Raw genomic sequence first — 23,096 nt, 5'->3', positions numbered from 1 at the left:
GGCGAGGGGACCATATTGCTGGGTAGAGTAGGGGAAGCAGTGGGTGCACATAGTAAAAAAACACTCAGAAATGAATGGACAGAGAGAGCTCTCAGCCAATCACTGACTGTCCATTAATTTCTATGTGCGCCTGCTGCTGTCCGGCTTCCCCCACGCTACAGGGTCTCTGGTACCCATCGCTGGGTTCATCGCCACTGCCTCCCCTGCCCAGCTCCCTGCTTGCGGCAATAACCGTCCAGGTCAATGCGTCCACGGCCACTCCTGCCTGGCTCCTTGCATCAGCCCGCCCCGCTCAGCTCCCTGCTTCCCATACGCTGCGTCCCCTGCTCGCCTCCAGGCTGCACATAAGATTTACCAAATCTTATGTGAAGCCCGTCCGACCTCCTGACCCCGACCCGATGCGCACGGAACCGCACATCGGGTTGGATGGGATGTCTGCACATACGATGTCGGCCGATTTCACTGCCCGATCCATCCGAATCGGGTGAAATCGGGCCCAAATTGCACAGTGTATAAGGGCTTAAGATCAGCTGCAAGGCTGATCATATTAAACATTTAGGGCAAAATTTAATAGGGTGCGATTTTTAGGCATGTTTCAAAATCGCATGTTTTAAAATACCATTTTTTCACCCCGAACCACATATTTAATAGGATGTGAATTGCAGGTAAAAAATTGCGATTTGGCGCAATTTTGCGTCATGAAAAAGTGCATTTTTTCTGACATCCAAAATGGCGATTTTTCATGAAAAAACGCGATTTTATCGTCAAAAGTGCGATTTTATTTATTTACAAACCAGATTGAGCATTACTAGACCACTAAAACATCCTAAAATAGACCCCCACCTATTTGCACACCTAAGTCCCCTAAATTATGCATCACACACCCTATTTTGACCTTTGAAAGGTTGAGAGGCGATTACCATGATCAGGAGAGGCAGCATTCAGAGAGGAGCATGGTGGGAAGGAGGATAGGGGGTGAGAGTAGGCAGCAGGAGCAGATTCAGCATGTGCAGGAGGAGGCTGGAGATGCAGCTGCACACACTACCACACAGGAGGAGGAAGTAGTGGCCATGCAGGAGGAGCACTATAGTCAGGCTAAGTTTTCAGATGTGGAGTGGCCAAGGGGGAGGATCAGGGTGCAATGGAGGAGGATGCTGAAGGGGCAGCTATGCCAGGGCACACTGCCGGTGTATGATCGGCTATTAGGGCCACACCACCATCGTACAAGCATGGCCAGAAAAAAAACAGATGTGACAGAACATAACAGCGGCAGTAATGCCGTCAGCCAGTTTAAGTAATCCCCCGTTACCTAGCGATAAGTGCAGATATGCACTTAACACTAGTTGATACATCTGCCACAATAAAACACAATAGTTGTTTTTAAAAATGTCAACGCATAACCAAATATACTAATTCATAATTTTAACTTCATAAAGTGCCTGCTGTGAATAAGTGTAATGTTGTTAAAATGTTACAATTTTATCCCATTTTGCTTGTGTAGCCCCACAACCAAGAAGGCCCGCAGCATCACAAAGGATTAAATGTGTGCGCTTGGATGATGAAGGTGCTGGTGAGAGTATCAACACAACATTATCACATAACCATTGCATTTGCACACATATAATACATTGGTATATGGTCACTAGTTTGACAAGAGGAAGGTTGACATGCATTGGTTTGACGACTGAATGTCAACATTTCTCCTCATCCACATGAGTTTTTTTACCATTGCATTGAGTGGACATGAGCTGGCAGGCAGTATTTTATGGCTTATGATCCATTAGTGCATTAGTGGCTTATGATCCATCTTGTGTCAAGCATTGGGAGCCACCGTGACCAAAGCATGGCGAGCGCAGCAAGCCATGCGAGGGGCCGCGGTGCAACAATACGGTGTCCATGTTGACTGTGTCGACATTGGTGTTTTTTTGTTGTAATCAAATTTTAAATTCATACATGTCGACATTCATGCATGGCAACCTTCAGTGGTCGACCTAATGAATGTCAAACGCCTTCTTGTCGAGCTCATGACCCATACCGAAAGTCAAACACATGACACGTGCACTGAAAATAACAAATTGCAACACATACGTAACCAAATGAACATACAGGAACATCACAACAAGACATGCAGCCACCTGACAAGCCACACCGCAGTGAGGAGATGGTGAAAATCGTACTGGAGTCTGTAGATGCAATTGCTCCTCAGGATGATAGTCCTAAACCGCCGAATCCAACACCACAAAGAGCCAACATAATGCCCACAGAACCAGCCCCTACTGTTGAAGAATTAGCCCGATCATTAGATGGGTTTCGAAATAAACAAATAAAGTTCATGGCAAATCAAAGCTTCTAGATGGAGCACATGCAGGGATACTAAAGAAATATGTCACAGCAACTCCGCAAGGTTGCACATACCAGCAGAGTTGCAGAGTGTACAAGAATCTGCATGGCGGCATCCCTAGATACACATCTTGCAGATATAAGCCAGGCCATTAGAGCTCAAACTGAAGCAATTAGGTCACAAAATGAAAATGTATCTGCGCAGACAGATGCAATACAACAGCAGACTAGGGCATTAGTGTAGCTTCACACCCACCTTGCCGCTGAAGGTGAGCATAGCATTCCCGACGCCCCCTCTACTGCAAGCAGCATCTCCACTACGCCAATTAGAATTTCACCCACAACTCCACCACGGCGTAGTGTGCGAACCAGGGGTGGTGCAAGTAATGTTTCCTAGCCAGGTTGCAGCAGGACACAAACCAAAACAATAGGCAGGATTGTTGAAAATATAATTATTAGTCTGTAGGTGTTCCCATACGGATTTATTTTGTGTTACACACAGATAACATTGCATGATTGAAGTTGGTAAGTTTTTTGTGGTGGAAAATGTGGAAAAAATAAAGGTATCATTTTATGGGTGCATGTGACATTATTTGCACATTCTTTTTATTGGTGAACTACAGAACCCAGCGGCCACATTAATGCCCCCCTATGCTGAGTGTTGTAGTTTTCCTGTGAAAAGCAATGTGATTATTTTTACATGCATCAGCTCAGCGTCCACTGCCCTGGGACGCAGGAGACACCCCCGGCCTTCAGGCCAGGATGGGTGATGCCAGGGGGGACCCCTTTACTGGGGTGGTACCCACTCCACCAGGTACCCAGTCAAGTTTTTTGGTCCCACTTATTTTTTGGAAAAGGTTCCGCTTAATGAGCCCTGGGCTGGTTATGGTCAGGAGGGGGTGGATACAGTCACTAGGTCGACCGTCAAAATGTCGGCATGTGTTTTTTTATTTCTTTTGGGAGCTGACATGTGCCGACATGCAGTATTTCATGGCTACCATCCAGTAGAGCATGGTGGGAGAATAAAATAGTGTGGTGAGCGTAGCGAGCCATATGAGGGGATGCAGTGCTATGTTTCAGTGTCCATGTCGACATTTGGGACAAAAATTTTGGTACTTGTTTAGTTTCACAGCGGCAGTGCATGCTGCTCTAGCTATGAATCTTGGCAGGTTTGCCAAACTGCCTTTCTTCTCTAAGCTACGTTATCAGCGTAGCACCTGTTTGAATCCTGGCAGCTCGCCAGCTGCCTTACTTTTGTAATCTACGGTTTCAGCGTCCTACGCTGACTCCGCGGCAGCCCAGCGCTGCTACTCCTAAGCTCCTGTCAAGCCTATTGAGCACCTCTCACACAGCGCTGGCGCCCGCATGATATCCTCTCTTCTGTGGAGAGGGGATCATGCGGGCGCCGGTGGACAGGCGCTCCATCTGTGTGATACATAGGAGTATCTCAGACGCTCCTGCCTCTGATCTCTGAGTAGCTATTGCTCAGATGTATGATATGGCAGGTGTGAATGTGTTCCTGAAACACCCCCACTATCAGCCCGAAGCGTGGCAAGCGCAGCGAGCCCCGCAAGGGGATGAGTTACGCATCTTCCCAACCTTTTCATACCCCCACCATCCACGTCGGCGTGGAATTGAATTTATATAGTGTGGCAAGTGCAGCGAGCAACCGAGCCCGAAGCATGGGATGGCGTGGATAGTGGGGGTATCAAATGGAGGCATTTGCCAGTATGTAACATGGAACACTGGCAAATGCCTCCTTCATTGTGCATGATACGCAACTGCGTCCGCACCCCCTCTTTGGACAGGAGAGGCACACGCTACTCAGACGCAGGAGCGTCTCATTGCTGGAGCATCGGAGACGCTTCTACGTCTTTCACAGATGGAGCGCCTCTCCGCCGGCGCCCGCATGATTCCCTCGCAACAGAAGAGAGGATATCATGCGGGCGCCAGCGCTGTGAAAGAGGCGCTCACTAGGCTTGACAGGAGCTTAGGAGTAGCAGCGCTGGGCTGCCGTGGAGTCAGCGTAGGACGCGGATAATGTAGATTACATGTAAGGCAACTGGCGAGCTGCCAGGATTCAAACAGGCGCTACGCTGATAACGTAACTTAAGGTGCCCATACACTAGTAAGATTTATCTTCAGATCTGGCTGGTTGGAACAAACACATGGTTATGGATGAGTGACAGTTTGTCAGTTTTCCAGCATTTCCAAGCAAATGGTCAACTGTCATTTTAGCTCATCCATAACCATGTTTTTGTTCCAACCAGGCAGATATGCAGATAAATCTGCATGTGTATGGCCACCTTTAGAGAAGTAAGGCAGTTTGGCAAGCTGCCAAGATTCATAGCTAGAGCGGCACGCGCTGCCGCCGTGCAACTAAACAAGTACCAATTTTTCATTAAACCCATGTCAATCTTTATGCATGTCAACATAGTGGTATCGACTTAGGGTTTGTCGACCTTGTTGATGTCTATCCATATTAATTATACATACCCAAGGGGTGACCCCACGCCACTTTTTAAACATTTTTTTTTCTTTTACCCATTTCAATAAACATAACCATGCACATATCTCACTGATCTGTGGATTGTTCAGCCAAATTTGCCTGTCAGAACCTGGTCTATTTTTTGATGATTTTTGGTAACATTTTCCAAAAATCACATCCTATTAAATATGCGAATTGTATACCTTATCATGGGAAAAACATCTGGATGCGAAATTAAGTGTGAGGGAAAAAAAAAGTCAAAATGTGTGATTTTCACGGCAAAAAGTGTGATTTTTTTTCTCACGCAAATCGCATCCTATTAAATATGCAATATTTTTAAAACGTGCGATTTCGCCAGGTTTTTTTACTAAAAATGTCACACACAAAAACTGCACCCTATTAAATCTTGCCCTTATCTGCTGCTATACTGTTAGTCCCTCCATTAGTTTCCTTTATTCTAACAAATTCAATATAAAATACTTTAACATATACATTAGGCTAATTAACAATATTACAGCTCAGATATCTCTTCCTTTATCGCATCTTCTCAGATCAGCACAAGATGGGTCTCCCAGTTCCATGCATTACTCACTCCCACGCACGGTTACAAGACTTGTTATCGAGTCTTGTTTTATTACTATTTTGCATTTGTAAAGCACCATGGAATATGTTGATGCTATAAAGTAAATTATTAATAATTAATAATAGAGAAATTACAGTTTATTGGAGGGATCCCCTTTACACCCTCCAGCCCATATTTTATGAGATATATAGTAGGCAAAGAGGTACTAATTTCTGAAAACAAAGGACACACTGTGACTTACAGTATGACCTATAACATTTATGTGAACTGCAGCAGTTAGGAACTCTGCAGTAGCTCCCCCAGCCAACCATCACTTGATACCTCCCTCTGTAACTGGCCGCCAGCTCCCAGAATGCTGCTCTGAAATTTGAATCCACCTATCCAGGCTATGCATTCTCTTCCACGGGCTAGGAATCCATCTTCCCTCACACAATGCTCTGCACCCCATCTCCTGGGGTTCTGCACAAGATCTCTGCCATCCACCCTGCCACTCTCTTGGCAGTAACAGCAACATTGTTACCCCATCATATACCTGGGTATGGCAGCCTAAGGCGATTTTGACATGCCTATCTTCTGTGACTCCTTCAGCAAGCAGGTTATGTGTATACAGGGAAGTGGATATTGCCTGTGCCAGGAGGTAGCTAGGGCTCTACACCTGGGTGCTGGGGGACAAGATGTAGCTCATTAAGCTAGAGGCGTACAACAGTATTCCAGATGCTGCCTTTGTAGAGGACATAGAAATGAAGCTAGATGCATTTTCTCTGCTTATACGGCCTGGGGCTACTAGCTGGCAAAAAGGTAACCATTGCCCCCAGTACTGCTTGTACCTAACCCCTTCTTGACCTCAGTACTATCCAAACTGCTATCTACACCTACTCTCCCCTTCCCTCAATACTGCCTGCTCCTAAGCCCCTCACTACCCCAGCACAGCTTGCCCCTGATCCCATTGCTGTCCCCAGTACTCCTCATCTATCTACCCCTAGTATGACCTCCCCCTTACACCTAGTACTGCCCCATCTGCTATTTACACTTACACCCTCCCCACCCCCAGCACTATCTCAACTACTGACTGACCCTAATAAATTCCTTACCTCCAGTACTGTCCCAGTTGCTATCTACACCTTCCTGCCCTAACCCGCCTCTTTCCCCAAACTGCTCCATGACAAAATAGGATTTTGGTACTTAATGGTAATTCTCTGAATCCACTGGGGCCACTGGAGGTCTTTACAATGGGTACAGAGGTATGGTTATTGGGAGCTGGGCACATACTAAAATTACAACCACCACCTCCACTACCTTTCAACCCCCAGCTAGGAAAATGTAGACTGAGAGGAGATGGGAAATTATAGGAACAAGAAACACATACATATCACGTAACAAAAACTGGCAGGTGATAAAAAGCAGGAATAGCATCCAGTGGATTCAGAGAAACGGATTTACCAGTAGGTACCAAAATCATATTTTCTCTTACATCCAGCAGGGGCCACTGGAGATCTTTACAATGGGGAGGTTCCAAAGTTATACCACGGGAGGGACAGCTCTGAGGATCCTGCAACGCCAAACAGCCAAATTGTATGGCTAAAGAAGCAAATTTCACAAATGTGTGAAATGACAACCAAGTAGCTGCACAGCAGAGTTGAATAGAAGAAACACCTCGTCTAACGGCCCAAGACAGTTCCACCGATCTAGTGGAATGCTCAGACAGAGAAGAAGGGGGGAGGTGGACCTGTGGAGACGTAAGCCTGTTGATTAACAAGTTGGATCCACTGAGCCAACATCTGCGACGAACAGCATTATAAAAAGGACAAAGAGACAAATCAGTCTTGCGTAACAACGCCGTTCTGCGCACATAAATCCGTAAGGCTCGTACAACGTCCAGAGATGAAGAAGCACCCGAAGGCTCACGCAATGAAGGAACCACGATTAGTTGATTCACATGAAACGCTGAGACCACCTTAGGCAGAAAGGAGGCCTGGTTCAGCTCGATCTTTATGAAAGTTCGAATATGGGGATTTACAAGATAAGCGCTCCAAGCTCATACACGCGGTGTGCCAAAGTAAGGAGCATCACAGTTTTCCAAGAAAGATAATCGAAGTCAACCTACTCCAAAGGTTCAAAAGTCTTTGATTGTAAAAACCAAGTTTAGATCCCATGCAGCGGTAGGAGGCACGAAGGGTGGCTGACCCCGTATTACCCCCTGCAGAAAGGTCTGCACTTCTGACAAAAGGGCCAAGCATTTTTTAAACCAAACTGATAGAGCCGAAAGCTGGACCTTCAGTGATCCCAGATGAAGACCAGCATCCAAACCAGCCTGCAAGAAAAGCAAGAGGCGAGATAGACTAAACTGAGGAAAAGAAAAACCTGGAGTAGAACACCATGTCCCATAAGATCTCCAAATCTGATGGTAATGGGCAGCTGGTTTTCTGGCACGCAATATAGTAGGAATGACAGAGGTTGGAATTACTTTATCCCTCAGGATAGCGGTTTCAACAGACACCCTGTCAAACGAAGCTGCTGTAAATTCTGCTGAATGAAGGGGCCCTGCTGAAGAAGCTCTGGTTGTAGAGACAGTGGCCATGGGTCTGCCACCAGAAGAAGTTGGGGATCGGAAAACCAGCTTAGTCATGGCCAATGTGGTGCCAACAGAATGGCTGTGACGAATACTCACTTTAGCCTCTTTAGGACACAACCCAGAAGTGGAAGTGGTGGAAAATGGTATACTATCCAGTAATGCCAATGGATCATGAGTGCCTCCACTGAGACAGCCGCTAGATCACTGGTTCAGGACACACACACCGGGGTAACGGATGATTGTGTCTTGACACCATGAGATCCACCTGAGGCCTGCCCCAGCAGTTTACCAGAGCTTGAAAGACATCTGGCTGAACTCTCCGGAATGAGGATCCAGGCGACTTAGAAAGTCAACCTCCCAGTTGTCGACCCCGTGTATTAACACTGCGGACAGAATGATGTTTTGTTGTTCGTTCCACTTAAAGATGTCCTCCTTCATGGCCTGGTGGCTGCGGGTGCCTTCCTGTCTGTTGACATATGCAACAGCCATCAGATTGACTGAACAGTCTCGAAGTCTGTGCTGAGTGGCCAAGAGAGCGTTAAAAATAGCTCTCAGTTCCAACACATTTATTGGCAGTAGGCTTTCCGAGAACAACCACCTGCCATGAAGTCAGAGGTCCTGGACTACCGCGCCCGAACTGCTCAGACTCGCGTCTGTGGTCAGAAGAACCTAATCCCACAGTTCAAACTATCTGCCTTGGAGGAGATGTCTTGTTTGGACCCCCCAAAGCAGGGACACTGTGGTCTGAGGAGACCAAGACGGACCAAGCGATGAAGAAAGAGATGGGAACCTGACCATTTGGACAGAAGGTCCAGTTGAAAAGGCCTGGAGTGAAGCCGACCCAACGGCAGGGCTGAAAAAGCTGCCACCATCTTCCCCTAATAAATGGATGCAAAGATGTATGGACACCAGAGGTGGTTTGAGAACCTGTCTGACCAGGTGCCAAATATGGTTTACCTTGTCCACCATGTCCAAAACTAGACCCAGGAGCTGGATACAACATGATAGGAGGGAGAACTATGCAAAGTTTACAATCAAACTGTGATTGAGCAGAGTGTGGTACGTCAGGAAAGCATGATCGAGAAGGAGTGCACTGGAATGTGCCTTGATCAGAATATCATCTAGGTAAGGCTACATGGTGATCCCCCAAGTTCTGAGGAGCGTAATCCTCACCGATAGTACCTTGGTAAAGACCCTGGGCACTGAGGACAAACCAAAAGACAGGGCCCTTAATTGAAAATGGTCCTGACCAATAGCGAAGTGCAGATAAGCCTGGTGAGGTTCCCAAATGGGAACGTGGAGATCCTTAATGTCTAAGTACACCATAAATTCCCCTGGCTCCAGAGAGGCTATGACAGAATGAATGGACTCCATCTTGAAACTGCGGTATACAATGTATTGATTTAGGAACTTCTCAGGATTGGTTTGGCAGAACTGTCTGGTTTTGGCACGACAAAAAGATTTGAATAGTAACCTCTTCCTCTTTGGAGAAATGGAACTGGTACCACCATATGAAGGCCAGAAGGGAATGGATTGGCAGCTGCAAAGTTTTTAGTTGTTGGGTGGAAACTGGAAGCCCCGTCGTGAAAAAAACGATATTGTGGAGAGTGTTCAAATTCCAGTTTGTATCCTGATGTCAAAACCTGAGGAAGCCAAGGATCTATACATAAGATGTGCCATTGTTGATGGAAATTCAGCAAGCGGGCACCTACTTGCTGAGCTCCAAGGTGGGACAAAAGACCGTCATGTCACAGGTTTTTGAGGCGGCTTGGCATCTTGGTGACGTGCTGCAGCCTGTGGGCGTGCGACCTCTGGGATGTAAGAATCTTCAGTACTTGTGTAATATCTGGGCGCCTGATATATCACATCGCATGCCACTAATTAAGGCATGCGATTGGACCAGATTTTGGGCCTTTCCCAGGCAGAGTGTACAATTTTAACATCGCATCGCATGCCATTATAATGGCATGCGATGCGATTATACCCGATATTACATTGTGCAGGCATGCTGATGCCTGATTACAATGTTAAATGCACCCCCATACTCGATTTTTAATTGTACACCCACCCTGATGGGTGATTACTATGTGAAATGCCCCCCCCCCCCCCATTGTTAACGCCACCCCAGTATCAACGGCAACCCGAAGCGTGGCAAGCGCAGCGAGCCCGCGTGGGGCGGCGGTACGTGTCCTCCGACCTTTTCATACCCCCACTATCCACGTCGGCGTGGAGTTGACTTTATAAAGTGTGGCGAGCGCAGCGAGCCACCGAGCCCGAAGCGTGGCAAGCGCAGCAAGCCCCGCGAAGGGACGCGGAATATATGTGAAGTAATCCGCGTCCGCTCGCTTTGTGGATAGTGGATAGTGGGGGTATGAAAAAGTCGGAGGACGCGAACCGCTGCGCTCGCCACGCTTCGGGTTGGAATTGATAGTGGGGTGGCGTTAACAATGGGGGGCCATTTAACATAGTAATTACCCATCAGGGTGGGTCTACAATCAAAAATCGGGTCTGGGGGAGGGGGGGGGGGGGCATTTCACATAGGAATCAGGCATCTGGGTGCCTGTACAATTAAAAACCGGGTCCAATCACATCGCATGCAATATGATTGTATGCGATGCGACGAATGAGGGACCAGTATATTGTATTCTAGCCGCACTGTGCAATCCACTTATCTAACTCGGACCCAAATAAGATATCTCCAATATATTGAAGAGCTTATACAACCATTTTGATTCCACGTCCGTCTGCCAAGACTTTGACCAAACTACCCGGCAGGCTGCGACGGCATTGACAGAAATCCGCTGACCTGGCTAATGTGCCTTGCAGCATCACCCAAAAATGAAGCCGATTCCTTGATATGCTTGGTGAGAATAGCAAGCTCTGCTCGCTGTGTACCTTCATTCAAGCCATCCACCAACTGTTCATCCCACTTTGCTATGTCTTTATTGACCCAAGCGGTTACAATGGTAAGTTGCAGTTGTGTACCTGCGGCCCCATAAAATAGACTTAATAGTGTATTCAAGTTTACGGTCTGAGGGATCCTTCAGCGAAGAAGCACCAGGAACCAGCAATGTTGTTTTCTTAGACAATCGAGATATGGAAGCGTCCACTGGTGGCAGCATTTCCCACTTAGTTGTCATGGTGGGGTCAAACGGATAATGTGACACAAATCAGAGGGACCTGAAACGGTTTACCAGGCTGTTTCTAGGCAGTTGCAAACTGCTCCTGCTTAGGGAAAGGGATGACTACTGATGACTTGGTTTGTTTTCTAAACAAGTCAAATTCTTCCGGTTCTGGAGCTTTGTCCTTGGGTCAAAACCTGCCGGACAGCTAGGATAAGGGCTTCAACTCCTAACGGACCTGGTTCAGCATCTAGAGGAGTATCGTCAGGAACCTCTTCCCTCTCTCCTTCCTCTGTATCTACAGGAGGTAGGCCATTATCGTCTGAATCGTCAGATTGAAAGACCATCATCTTATCCCTGGATGAAGTCGTTAAGGAAGTCTTAGCAGGAGCTCCCACAGACCCAAATAAATTGTCCACAGACCTAGAAAGGCCAGCGGCACATGCAGGTACATACCTGCAGGTCTTAGCCAATTTGGAGGACAGATTTTTTTCATTGCCCCCACTAGAAGCATAGCCCACTGAGGGATAGCTCAGGGTTTAAGCAAGTGTTACATACTGTAGGGTAGGGGTCTTGTCGTCTGAGTGCTGTGTGCATTTAGTAACGCAGCCAGTACACCGAAACGGCTTCTGTAAAGCCTTTGTAGATGGCACAGTTACAACACACAGTGGAAAATTACAACACACAGTGGAAAATTAAAGCAAGTGACAGGGAGAGACCCCTTAAAATCCTGTGCGCAATATGTAACATGGCCGCTTGCCACACAGCCAATGTCGGTAGGGTGCGCAATAATAACTTTCTTAAAGCGACCACTGATTGGCAGTCCCCCTGTGTCTCTCCCTTCCAGCGGCAGCTCCCAACAACGCTGCTACAAGCGCCGCAGAGTGCTGGAGTAGCAGCAGCTCCCAGCGACACCGCTACAAGCAGCCGACAGACACTGCAGGGAGAACCTCCTCTTCCCACACAGCGCGCCAACTGCCACTGTCACAGAGCTGCGGTCAGAGGAGAGACTTCCTACAATGTGGCCGCTCGCCCTGCAGTAGCAGGAAGCACTATGAAAAGGAGGAAGATAACGCAGCACATCACAATACCCTGCCTAGGCAGGGTACTCACTGTTTGAATCGTCTAGGCGTCCTCATTTCCGGCATAGGCTGCAGACCGGTTCACAATGTGGGTATGATAGCCCCCTTGGGGAGATGCTGCAGGTACCCAATGAGTCAGGGCAGAGACTTTTGAAAAGAAGTCCTGACAGACTTATCCTGATAAAATCAGGGGAGCTCACTACCCGGGCCCTCACTCTTTAGAATGAGTGGGGAAGGGTACATGCATAAAAAAAGAAAAATATTAAAAAATTACTTAACTAGAATTACGGGAAAGCTGGAGCAAGGTCCAGCATGACCAGCTCCCTAGAGCACATTTTCTTTACTGGGTGTTGATGGGTAGTAGAGGGGAGGAGCCGTACACTTGTAAATTTAGTATGGGCCCAGCTCCCACTAACCACACCTCTACACCCATTATAAAGACCTCCAGTGGCCCCTGCTGGATGTAAGAGAAATAACCTATATCATAATGACCAAATGGATAACTTTAGGGCCTCAATTGTGGCAGGATCTGAGCGAAGGCTAGCTTAAAAGAGCTGCTGTGTACTAGTAGGTGCAAAAGCGTGTACTATGTAATAATATTTCAAACCAATGTTCCTTATTTAGGGAGAAGCCACTGGACCACAACCACTAAATCCTCAGGGTGGAAAAGAAACTGGTTGCGATCTTGGCCTCTGCTGCACTTAAGAAGACAAAGTGAGGTGACAGAGTTTGGTATGGTACAGAGAATAAAGAAATACTTAGGGCAGTGGTTCCCAAACTGTGTGCCGCGGCATTTGGACTTTTTAGCCACTAGAACGGAGGAGACGATAACCGGAGGAGTAGCAGATTGCCATTGGGGAATTGTGATACAATGCATATGTGACTGCTTAACCTCAGTTCCATATTGATCTGGTAATTACCATTGTCTTCCTCCATGTGGATATCTGTCACTTTGCACTGTGCATTTTAACATTGTAACATTTAAATTGTCATTAAAGTGTATGTGTAAACATACTTCACTATGATGATTCATTTCTTTCATGTATGACATTCCTGAGGAAGGATTGCAACAACTTTGAGGACCAAGATAGTTGTTGTTCCAATTTTCGTTTTGTGGTGCTTTGGTGAAGGTTGGAGGGGACCTTTTTGGAGGAACATAAACCTATAGGCAGCTCTGTTGCGCTATTGACAGACTCATTACCTGCTGTATAACTTCAGTCTGACTCAAATGATTGTACCTCTCCTAAATGCTGCCATAGGTCTCATCTTACTGAAGGTCGGTAGATCCCTAAACTAAGGTAGTGCTACTATTAACTGGGACTGGTGTAAAATGTCATATATAACATTTCCAGTGTACATTTAAACAAATGTGTTTTCGTTAATTGAATTCTCAAATGAACCGACGTCAAAGTGAAGGACTTGCAGAACGTGTTTTACAGTTTTATAATACTGTGGCAAACAGACTCAAATGTGACCTGGCAGAATTTCAAAAAAAGAGAATTTAAAAAAAGCAACTATCCACAGGTATATCAAAAAGATCCAGATTTCCAATTAAATAAGTTTCAAAAAGAACTCAGGTCGTACACCGAAGCTAGCGACCCAGACAAACATGGAGGAGATCAAGAAGCTTTACAGGAAGAACTCCTCCAGTACTGTGGCTGCAGCGACAAAGAAAATGAAAAGATCTTGGGAAGCAAGAATTCAAGAAGTTGGGCATTAAGGCCATAACAAAAAAAACTCTCTCAAATACACCCAAGGTCAAGAACCACACATCCAAAAACCATGCAAAACACTATCAAAAAATGCATTGAAAAATCCTCTTCATTGATGAGACATACATCCCTGTGGACCCATCGGAGCTCCCAAAAAGGTTTTTTTATCATTCAGAGAAGGGTGCTGAAGTTGAATATCAACACAAATTTAAGACCAAAAGTAAATTTCCTAAGAAATTTCTAGTTTGGAAAGCTCTTGACTCTGATGGAAATGTTTCAGAACCCATTGTTAGTAACACCTATATGGACCAATGGGTGTACCTTGAAAATCGTATTAAAGGTATATTAGTTCCCTTCGTCCACCAGCATCATTCTCTATAATCTGTACTCTTCTGGCATGCCATTACGCAAATGCTGTCGTTAACCATCTTCAGGACATTCAGCTCGAGAAGCAAACACTCCAAATTTGCCCCAGTGTAGACCAAAAAACTATTTTGGCTCTATGTAAAAAGAGATATTCAGACCATCCCAGAAAACCCAAAAGTTTGATTGGATTCCAGAGAATTTGGAAAACATTTTGTTTTGAAGTTGCAGCTTCTCATGGAAAAATGCTTATGGAGGGGTTAAGAAAAAAGTCAGAGCTGTGGCCAACAAAGGAGTAAAGAAGGCAATGGAGGATGGTGTTTTGCAGTTAAGACCTTTGACTACTTGTATCTGAAATTGTAATTAAAAATATTATGTTGTATAAGAGTTATGACAAAATTTGTCCAGTCTCAGTTAATCTCAAAACACGGCATGACAGAAATGTAAATCACACACCTGTGAAAGCATACCATACTCAAGGTGCTAATATATTCTATGAATCAGCAGTGTCTAATTTTGTAGAAGCATATATAGGTCGAATATCCAGAAAGTCAACATAAAGTCCTGGGCTTCACACATTTTAAAATGTTCTTTCCTTTTAAACTGGCTTGTAATGACATCCTTCATAAATTACCTTAATTGCTTATACCCAGTTCTCATTGCCTAAAAAACCCGGGTATTTGGCAGGGCGAGCAGTAATTTCCCGTGTTGCGTCTCAGTGTGAACGCGTCTTTGTGAAATTTCCGGGTGTTATGCCCCGGGAATTACACACGGGTTTTTTGCAGGGTTTTTCCTGGGTAATACACGGGTGTACGTCAGTCTGAACAGCACAGACACGGGTTTTTCACACAAGATGCGAAGTAGCAAGCTGATTGGGGAATGTAATCAGGTGACATGTGACGTCCATTTAATGCTGCATCGAGGAGAGCAGAAATGGCGCACTGGAGGGATGAGGAAGTGTTGGAGCTGCTTGCTGTGAGAGGAGATGAGGAAATTAATAAGCAAGTGACCGGCACAGTGAAGGACTCCACAGTTTACTACAACATTGCCAAAATTATGTGTGCCCGTGGCATCATCAAAATGCAATGTGCTTGGGAAAAAAGGCCTCTTTTAATGACATCATCTTCAGCCAGCCAATAAAAGCTGCTTTCTAATACAGCCAATCACAGCTACTTTTTCAACAGCCAATCAAAGCTGCTATTATATTCACACACTTGTTGGCAGGGCAGACCAGGGGAAGCAGTTTGAACGGGTCAGACACGGGAATTTCCCGGGTCTAAGGTGCAGTGAGAACGGGGTCTAAAAGTTGCGATGCTGTGCCCCGCCAAAAACCCGGCAAGAAAAACCCGGGTTTTGCAGGGGCAGCAATGAGAACATGGTATTAGTTGCAATGCCTTATATTATAACTTAAGCTGCGCTAAACTCGCGGTATTTTGGGGAAGTATGTCATTTGAATTTTTGTAGCTGTCCGGTACAGCACCTGGAATCACCCTATACAGGTCATGCTATTCTTTGAAAACATTAACAATTGCATGCTGAAATGTCATACAGCAAAACATTGTACAAAACGTGTCACTCAAATTATATAAAGCCCAATCTAATTTAACTTAGTGAAGATCATGGATGAACAAAGCTTCAGCAGTAATTCCAAGTTAAGAACCATTATCCTCTACCACTTCTCATTTTATTTAATGCTTTATAGTCAGTGCAAGGTCACAATGGATCATCCTTTTCCTTCACTATGAAAATATGTGTACTTGCTGAAGATATACAGATGTGTCCTCATACAGGGCCTTATTTTGGTTCATTCTTTCTGACAAAATCCTTCTTAGATGGACAAAACCATGTGCACTGCAGGGGGGGGGGGGGGGGGCAGATGTAACATGTGCAGAGAGAATTAGATTTGGGTGAGTAATTTTGTTTCTGTGCAGGGAAAATACTGACTGCTTTATTTTTACACTGCAATATAGATCTCACTTTGAAGTAAAACCCCACCCAAATCTAATTCTCTCTGCACAAGTAACACCTGCCCCACCTGCAGTGCACATGGTTTTGCGCCCATCTAAGAAGGATTTTGTCAGAAAGAATGAACCAAAATAAGGCCCACAGTTTGCCTCAATACACCATGCGTCATAAGAAGCCTGGTGTGAGCGAGCCATGCAGAGCGGTTAACAGCAACTTTTCTTTAGAAACGTAAATATTACTTGCACTGCAATTAAAGCAAAACACCATTGAATTGTACCAGAGACACTGGGTTGTGACTTTATCAGAAACAGGAATTCATTCTGAATATGTATAAGGTCTCAGATGAAGCACAGCTGAACTCTGTGGGAGAAAAATCTGCCGCGGCTGCATTGTAGCACATTTTATACAGATTTACAAGCGTCGCATAGTAAATTAATAAGAGCAGTCTTATGTAACAGTTTTGTCACATTGCATTGTGATGAAGGTGCATATTTGAGAAAAAAACACCTCAAGGCAAGCAGAGTAGCACGGGACCTGGTGCACAGAGATTGTTTAGCAAACCTGCAGCAATATTTAAGGACACATCTGTACATGCATGAATTTATTTCCAGGTAGTCTTGAAGAATCTTTCATTTCAGATCAAAAATGGTTGTAGAGGCTCGCATCGATTTTTACTGGACAGGTCTGACAACTAGTTAAATGCAACCATCAAAGGAGCTGAAATAATAATTGGAAACATTTTCCGCCGGTACCCTGTACCGCCGTAACAAAAAGAAAAAATGGACGAGGCAGCATCGGCGGGAGTCACACGCAGTGCACTGCGCAGCCTGGTAAGGAATTAGGGGTAGATTTATTAAGCTCGGTGAAGTGATAAAGTGTCACGACCACCATGGCTGCTACCCATGCCTCCCATACTATGGTTACCCCTGGGGTCCCTAATAGGGCAGTACATGCTCTGGTGCTTACCTCCGCTAGCAGTCCCCAGGTTGCTGGGCTGTGTACTGTCGCTCTGTCACCTGCTGGTGACAGTGATGACGTGCGCGCTGGTGACATGCGGGTACTGCTCGGCGTGGGGCCTGAGGCTCCATGATGCTCTGTGCCTCTGTTTGGGCCTTGCTGGACACACAGCCTGGAGTGTGCTGCACATGCTTCCTGCAGGCTGGGAACTGTCGCCGCCCCGAGGCGGCGGCCATCTGGTTTCTCCAATGGGACTGCACTGCCAATCAGCTCCAACCAATTGCAGTGCAGCCCTCCTGATAAATACTGACTGACTAGGTCTAGGAGTCAGTCAGTACAATAATGTCCTTCCCTAGACATCTGACTCCCTCCTGCTGACAGCGCTGCTGCCTGCCCGGTATCTCCAAGAGGAATCCTTCTGCTTGCCTGCTGTAATCGACCAATCACCTGCAGGACCCTGCTGCCGCCTCTACGGTCCGGACAAGGTTAGCCCCCCAAAGGGGATCACCCTTTTCCTCACCTGACGGTCACTTCACCTGCAACCCTGCTGGTCACAGCTATTCAGGCCTGCAATTATTCCTTCCGGATTCCAACTTCCAATCATCCAACCGTCCAATCATCCAATCGCCCAATCATCTAATCTTTCATTCAATTCTTCAATCATCAATCCAATCATCTTTACAAGTATATTCTTCAGTTCGATTATTCAAGTTTACGTTTATTATGCAATCTACACTTCAAGCCATCTTCAGATATCAACCTCGTGCTCCACCCACTACGAACTTTACAATAACTTTTTTATATCATTGACTTTGGTTATCGCATATCTTCAGTATTACCTTTGTGCCACTATTCATCTCCTGTATTACAGTATCATTATTAAAACTGGTTTTCTTTTATCCAATTGCATCACTCCCTTCTGTCGTTTATGCAAAAACCTTACATCAAGGCACCTAGCCTCCGTTACACTCCAGCTGGTGCCACTGCTAGCGTGACAGTTTGTACTGACTCCATGGATCCAGCATCAAGTCAGGAGAAAGGAACTGCTTCTGTTCAACAACTTGCGGGCCGCCTGGATCACCAGGAAGCTGCCCAGGAGCAGGTCTTTCATGACCTCCAGGACCTGTCTAAAAGACTGGACAACATACAAACCACTTTGAATCAAGGGTCAACTCCTACATGGGCGCCATCGTCTAGACCCACAGTTTCGACGACAGGAGTCACAGCTCATCTCCAGTTACCTTCCCCAACCAAATTCGATGGCAACCCCAAGAACTGTAGGGGTTTTATAAATCAATGCAAAATTAATTTTGAACTACAGTCTTCGTATTTCCCTACAGACCGGACCAAAGTTGCCTATGTAATATCGCTACTTACCAGCTCAGCCCTCAACTGGGCATCTCCTCTATGGGAAAAAGCAGACCCCTTGCTGTCAGACTAGGCTCGATTTATCAGTACAAAATTATCTTCGATTAGCCAGGTCGAATTAGCTCTGCTGCCACTGAGATATTGCGCCTACGTCAAGGTTCCAGGACAGTGAGTCAATACCTTATCCAGTTTAAAATCATGGCAGCTGAGTTGGCATGGAACGAGGAGGCTTTCCTCGCAGCCTTCCTGAACGGCCTCGCCGACAAAATTAAAGACGAACTAGCGGCTAGAGACCTGCCCTGCAAGTTGGAGGATCTAATCTCCTTGTGCACTAAGATCGACCTAAGGCTCAGAGAGAGACATCAAGAGAGAAGCCGAGCATCTTCCAGTCTGCATCTGCCTATACCCAAAACTCCGCCACTGCCGACGGAAAAACCTATGCAGGTTAACCGTTTGAAATTGTCATTAGCCGAACGAAGACGTCGGCATGATGAACACCTATATCTTTATTGTGCTGATCCACAGCATTCTGTGGATTCTTGTCCCAAGAGACCGGGAAACACCAGAACCTAACCTGTAAGAGAGGGCAGGTTAGGGGTTGTTACCACCTCTCCAAATACTAAAGACTGTATTTTTCAAGTATCCCTACAAATCAAACAACAGCTCCGACATTTACCAGCACTACTGGACTCAGGAGTGGCGGAAAGTTTCATCACAGCTGATGTCGTCAAACATTGGCAATTACCAACCGTTCCCCTTCAGCGTCCAGTATATCTAACAGCTGTGGATGGGAGCCGTATATTAGGTGAGACTGTCACTTTACAAACCCGGCCTTTGATTCTACAGATCGGTCTGTTGCATGTAGAAAAAATACAGTTTCTCGTCATTCCCAAGTCAACATACCCAATTGTTTTGGGCCTCCTCTGGTTACGTGCCCATAACCCTCGTATCGACTGGGCCTCATCCCAGGTCTTGGCTAGGGGTGCTGCCTGCACCAAGTCTTGCCTCAAAACAGTGACACCATCCCGACAAGTTACCCTCCAAATCCCAGAAGGGTTACCTACCTCATATAGAGACTTTGCTGACGTATTCTGCAAAAAGGCTACTGACCAATTACCTCCTCATCGTTCATGGGATTGTCCCATCGACCTACTACCAGGTAAAAATCCTCCACGAGGTCGTACGTACCCCTTGAGACTCAGGCAATGTCAGAGTACATAAAAGAAAATCTTGCCAAAGGGTTCATTCGTCCTTCATCCTCTCCTGCTGGGGCTGGGTTTTTCTTCGTTAAGAAAAAGGATGGAGGGTTACGGCCTTGTATCGATTATCGTGGCCTGAATGAAATCACCATCAAAAATCGCTACCCACTGCCACTTATCACAGAGTTTTTCGATCGTATTAAGGGAGCCAGTATATTTACCAAGCTAGATCTACGCAGAGCTTATAATCTTATTCGCATCCGAGATAGAGATGAATGGAAAACTGCCTTTAATACTAGAGATTGACATTATGAGTATCTCGTCATGCCTTTTGGGTTGAGTAATGCTCCCACAGTTTTTCAATCCTATATGAATGAGTTATTCAGAGATCTTCTGTACAAACATGTTGTGGTTTATCTCAACGATATTCTTATATTTTCCAGCAGTCGTCAAGAGCATCAAGAACTCGTCAGAGAGGTACTGTCACGCCTTAGAAAACATCGGTACTTATGTAATATCTGGGCTCCCGTTTTCCTTATGAGACCGCGTCCGCTTGCCACGCTTCAGGCACGGTGGCTCGCTGCGCTCGCCACACTATATAAAATCAACTCCATGCGTAGTTGGATAGTAGGGGTATGAAAAAATGGGGTGCATTTAACATGGGAGCCCAGATAATACATAAAGTACCAATAAATCTTCTCTTCTGCAAATTGGAGAAATGTATTTTCAAGGTGCCTTCCATACCCTTCCTGGGATATATCGTGTCAGGTTCTGGTCTAGAAATGGACACAGCTAAAGTAGAAGCAATCCAGTCATGGCCTCAACCTCATACTCTTCGAGGGGTCCAAAGGTTCCTCAGATTTGCGAACTACAACAGAAAATGTATTAAGGAATTTTCTACAATTGTTGCCCCCATCACTGCGCTCACTTGTAAAGGTGCCAAACCCTCCAACTGGAATCCTGAAGCTTCCAAAGCCTTTATCACTCTCAAAAGAAAATTCATCACAGCACCAGTGCTGGCCCAATCAGATGTCACGTTACCTTTTACATTGGAGGTTGACGCCTCTTTCATCGGTGTAGGAGCTGTGCTCTCTCAGGCAAAAAGTGACCGACAGTTACATCCTTGTGAGTTTTTCTCTAAAAAATTCTCATTTGCTGAGCAAAATTATGCCATAGGGGATCAGGAATTATTGGCCATCAAAATGGCACTAGAAGAGTGGCGGTATTTATTGGAGGGGGCAGTTCATGTCATTAATGTTGTCACTGATCATAAAAATTAGCTTTATTTGAAAAATGCACAATGTCTTAATCCCCGGCAGGCCTGATGGGCATTATTCTTTGCCAGATTTAATTATAAGTTGTCTTTTTCTCCAGGAGTAAAGAACCGCAAAGAAGATGCGGTTTCTAAGTCATGGGAAACAGAGGAGGAGTCCAGATCCTTAGAAGGGAGTTCAATCCTGGATCCAAGTGCCTTTGCTGCTACCACAGTGCAAGTATCAGTGCCTCCAGGTAAAACGTTTGTCAGACCTAATTCAAGGAGTCAAGTCTTGCGGTGGGCCCATGATTCAAAGTTTTCCGGGCACCCAGGGGTTCAAAAGACTTATGAATTATTGTCCCGAAAATATTGGTGGCCTGCTCTAAAAAGGATGTGCAAGTGTATATTGCAACCTGTCCTCATTGTGCCCAACATAAGTCATCTAATCTAGCGCCAATAGGTCCATTGAGACCACTCTCGATCCCACGGGGACCGTGGACTCTTTGTCGATGGACTTTATTACAGATCTGCCATCCTCAGATGGTTATAGTACCATATGGGTGGTTATCGATCATTTCTCAAAAATGGCGCATTTCATACCTCTGAAGGGGTTACCTTCAGCTCCCAAACGTGCTGATTTGTTTATTAAAGAGATCTTCAGAGTCCATGAACTACCGAAAGAGATTGTATCCGATCGAGGGGTTCAGTTTGTGGCTAAATTCTGGAGAGCATTGTGTAAAGTTCTCAAAATTCGACTTAACTTTAGTACAGCCTATCATCCACAATCTAATGGCCAAACAGAAAGAGTCAATCAGGATGTAGAAACATTCCTGCGTTTACATGTGTCCTCTTCTCAAGATGATTGGGTTGAGGTGTTGCCTTGGGCCGAGTTTGGCCACAATAATCAGTATCACTCGTCTTCATCTTCTACTCCCTTTTTTATTAACTATGGCTTCCATCCCAAGGTTCCTGATTTCCAGCGGCTCCCTGCAACATCTGTGCCAGCGGTAACTTTGACCCTCCAACAACTGCGTCATCATTGGAGAAAGGTCAGGAAATCCTTGGTCAGCGCCTCTCAAAGGTATAAAAAAAATGCAGACAGAAGAAGAAGAGCAGTACCAGATTTAAAAGTAGGTGATAAAGTATGGCTGTCCACACGGAATCTTCGCCTTCGGGTTCCTTCAATGAAGTTTGCACCGCGGTTCATCTGTCCTTTCCCAGTTCTGCAGATCATCAACCCGATTGCCTAGAAATTAAAATTACCGCATTATTTAAGGGTTCCCAACTCTTTTCATGTCTCTTTACTCAAACCATTGATTCTAAACAAATACCATGCAAGTCTCCCCAAATCTCCTAAAGTCTTTACTCACAGGGGCGTGGAATATGAAGTGGCTCGCATCCTAGACTCTCGTATAAGGTACAAGAGACTCCAGTACCTGAATGATTGGAAAGGCTATGGCCTGGAGGAGAGATCATGGACCAACGCCACAGAGGTACACGCACCCAATCTTGTAAAAAATTTCCACAGGAAATATCCAGCTAAGCCTAAGGAGTGTCCTGGGGCCACTCGTAAAGAAGGGGGTGCTGTCACGACTACCATGGCTGCTACCCATGCCTCCCATACTATAGTTACCCCTGGGGTCCCTAATAGGGCAGTACATGCTCTGGTGCTTACCTCCGCTGGCAGTCCCCAGGTTGCTGGGCTGTGTACTGTAGCACTGTCACCTGCCGGTGACAGTGATGACGTGCGCGCTGGTGACATGCGGGTACTGCTCGGCGTGGGGCCTGAGGCTCCATAATGCTCTGTGCCTCTGTTTGGGCCTTGCTGGACACACAGCCTGGAGTGTGCTGCACATGCTTCCGGCAGGCTGGGAACTGTCGCCGCCCAGAGGCGGCGGCCATCTGGTTTCTTCAATGGGACTGCACTGCCAATCAGATCAAACCAATTGCAGTGCAGCCCTCCTGATAAATACTGACTGACTAGGAGTCAGTCAGTACAATAATGTCCTTCCCTAGACATCTGACTCCCTCCTGCTGACAGCGCTACTGCCTGCCAGGTATCTCCAAGAGGAATCCTTCTGCTTGCCTGC

The sequence above is a fragment of the Crinia signifera genome, chromosome 2 (genome assembly GCF_055691185.1).
Source record: "Crinia signifera chromosome 2, ASM5569118v1, whole genome shotgun sequence".
Lineage (NCBI taxonomy): Eukaryota > Metazoa > Chordata > Amphibia > Anura > Myobatrachidae > Crinia > Crinia signifera.
The sequence above is the reverse complement of the archived record's forward strand: the minus strand, read 5'-3'. Positions refer to the sequence as shown.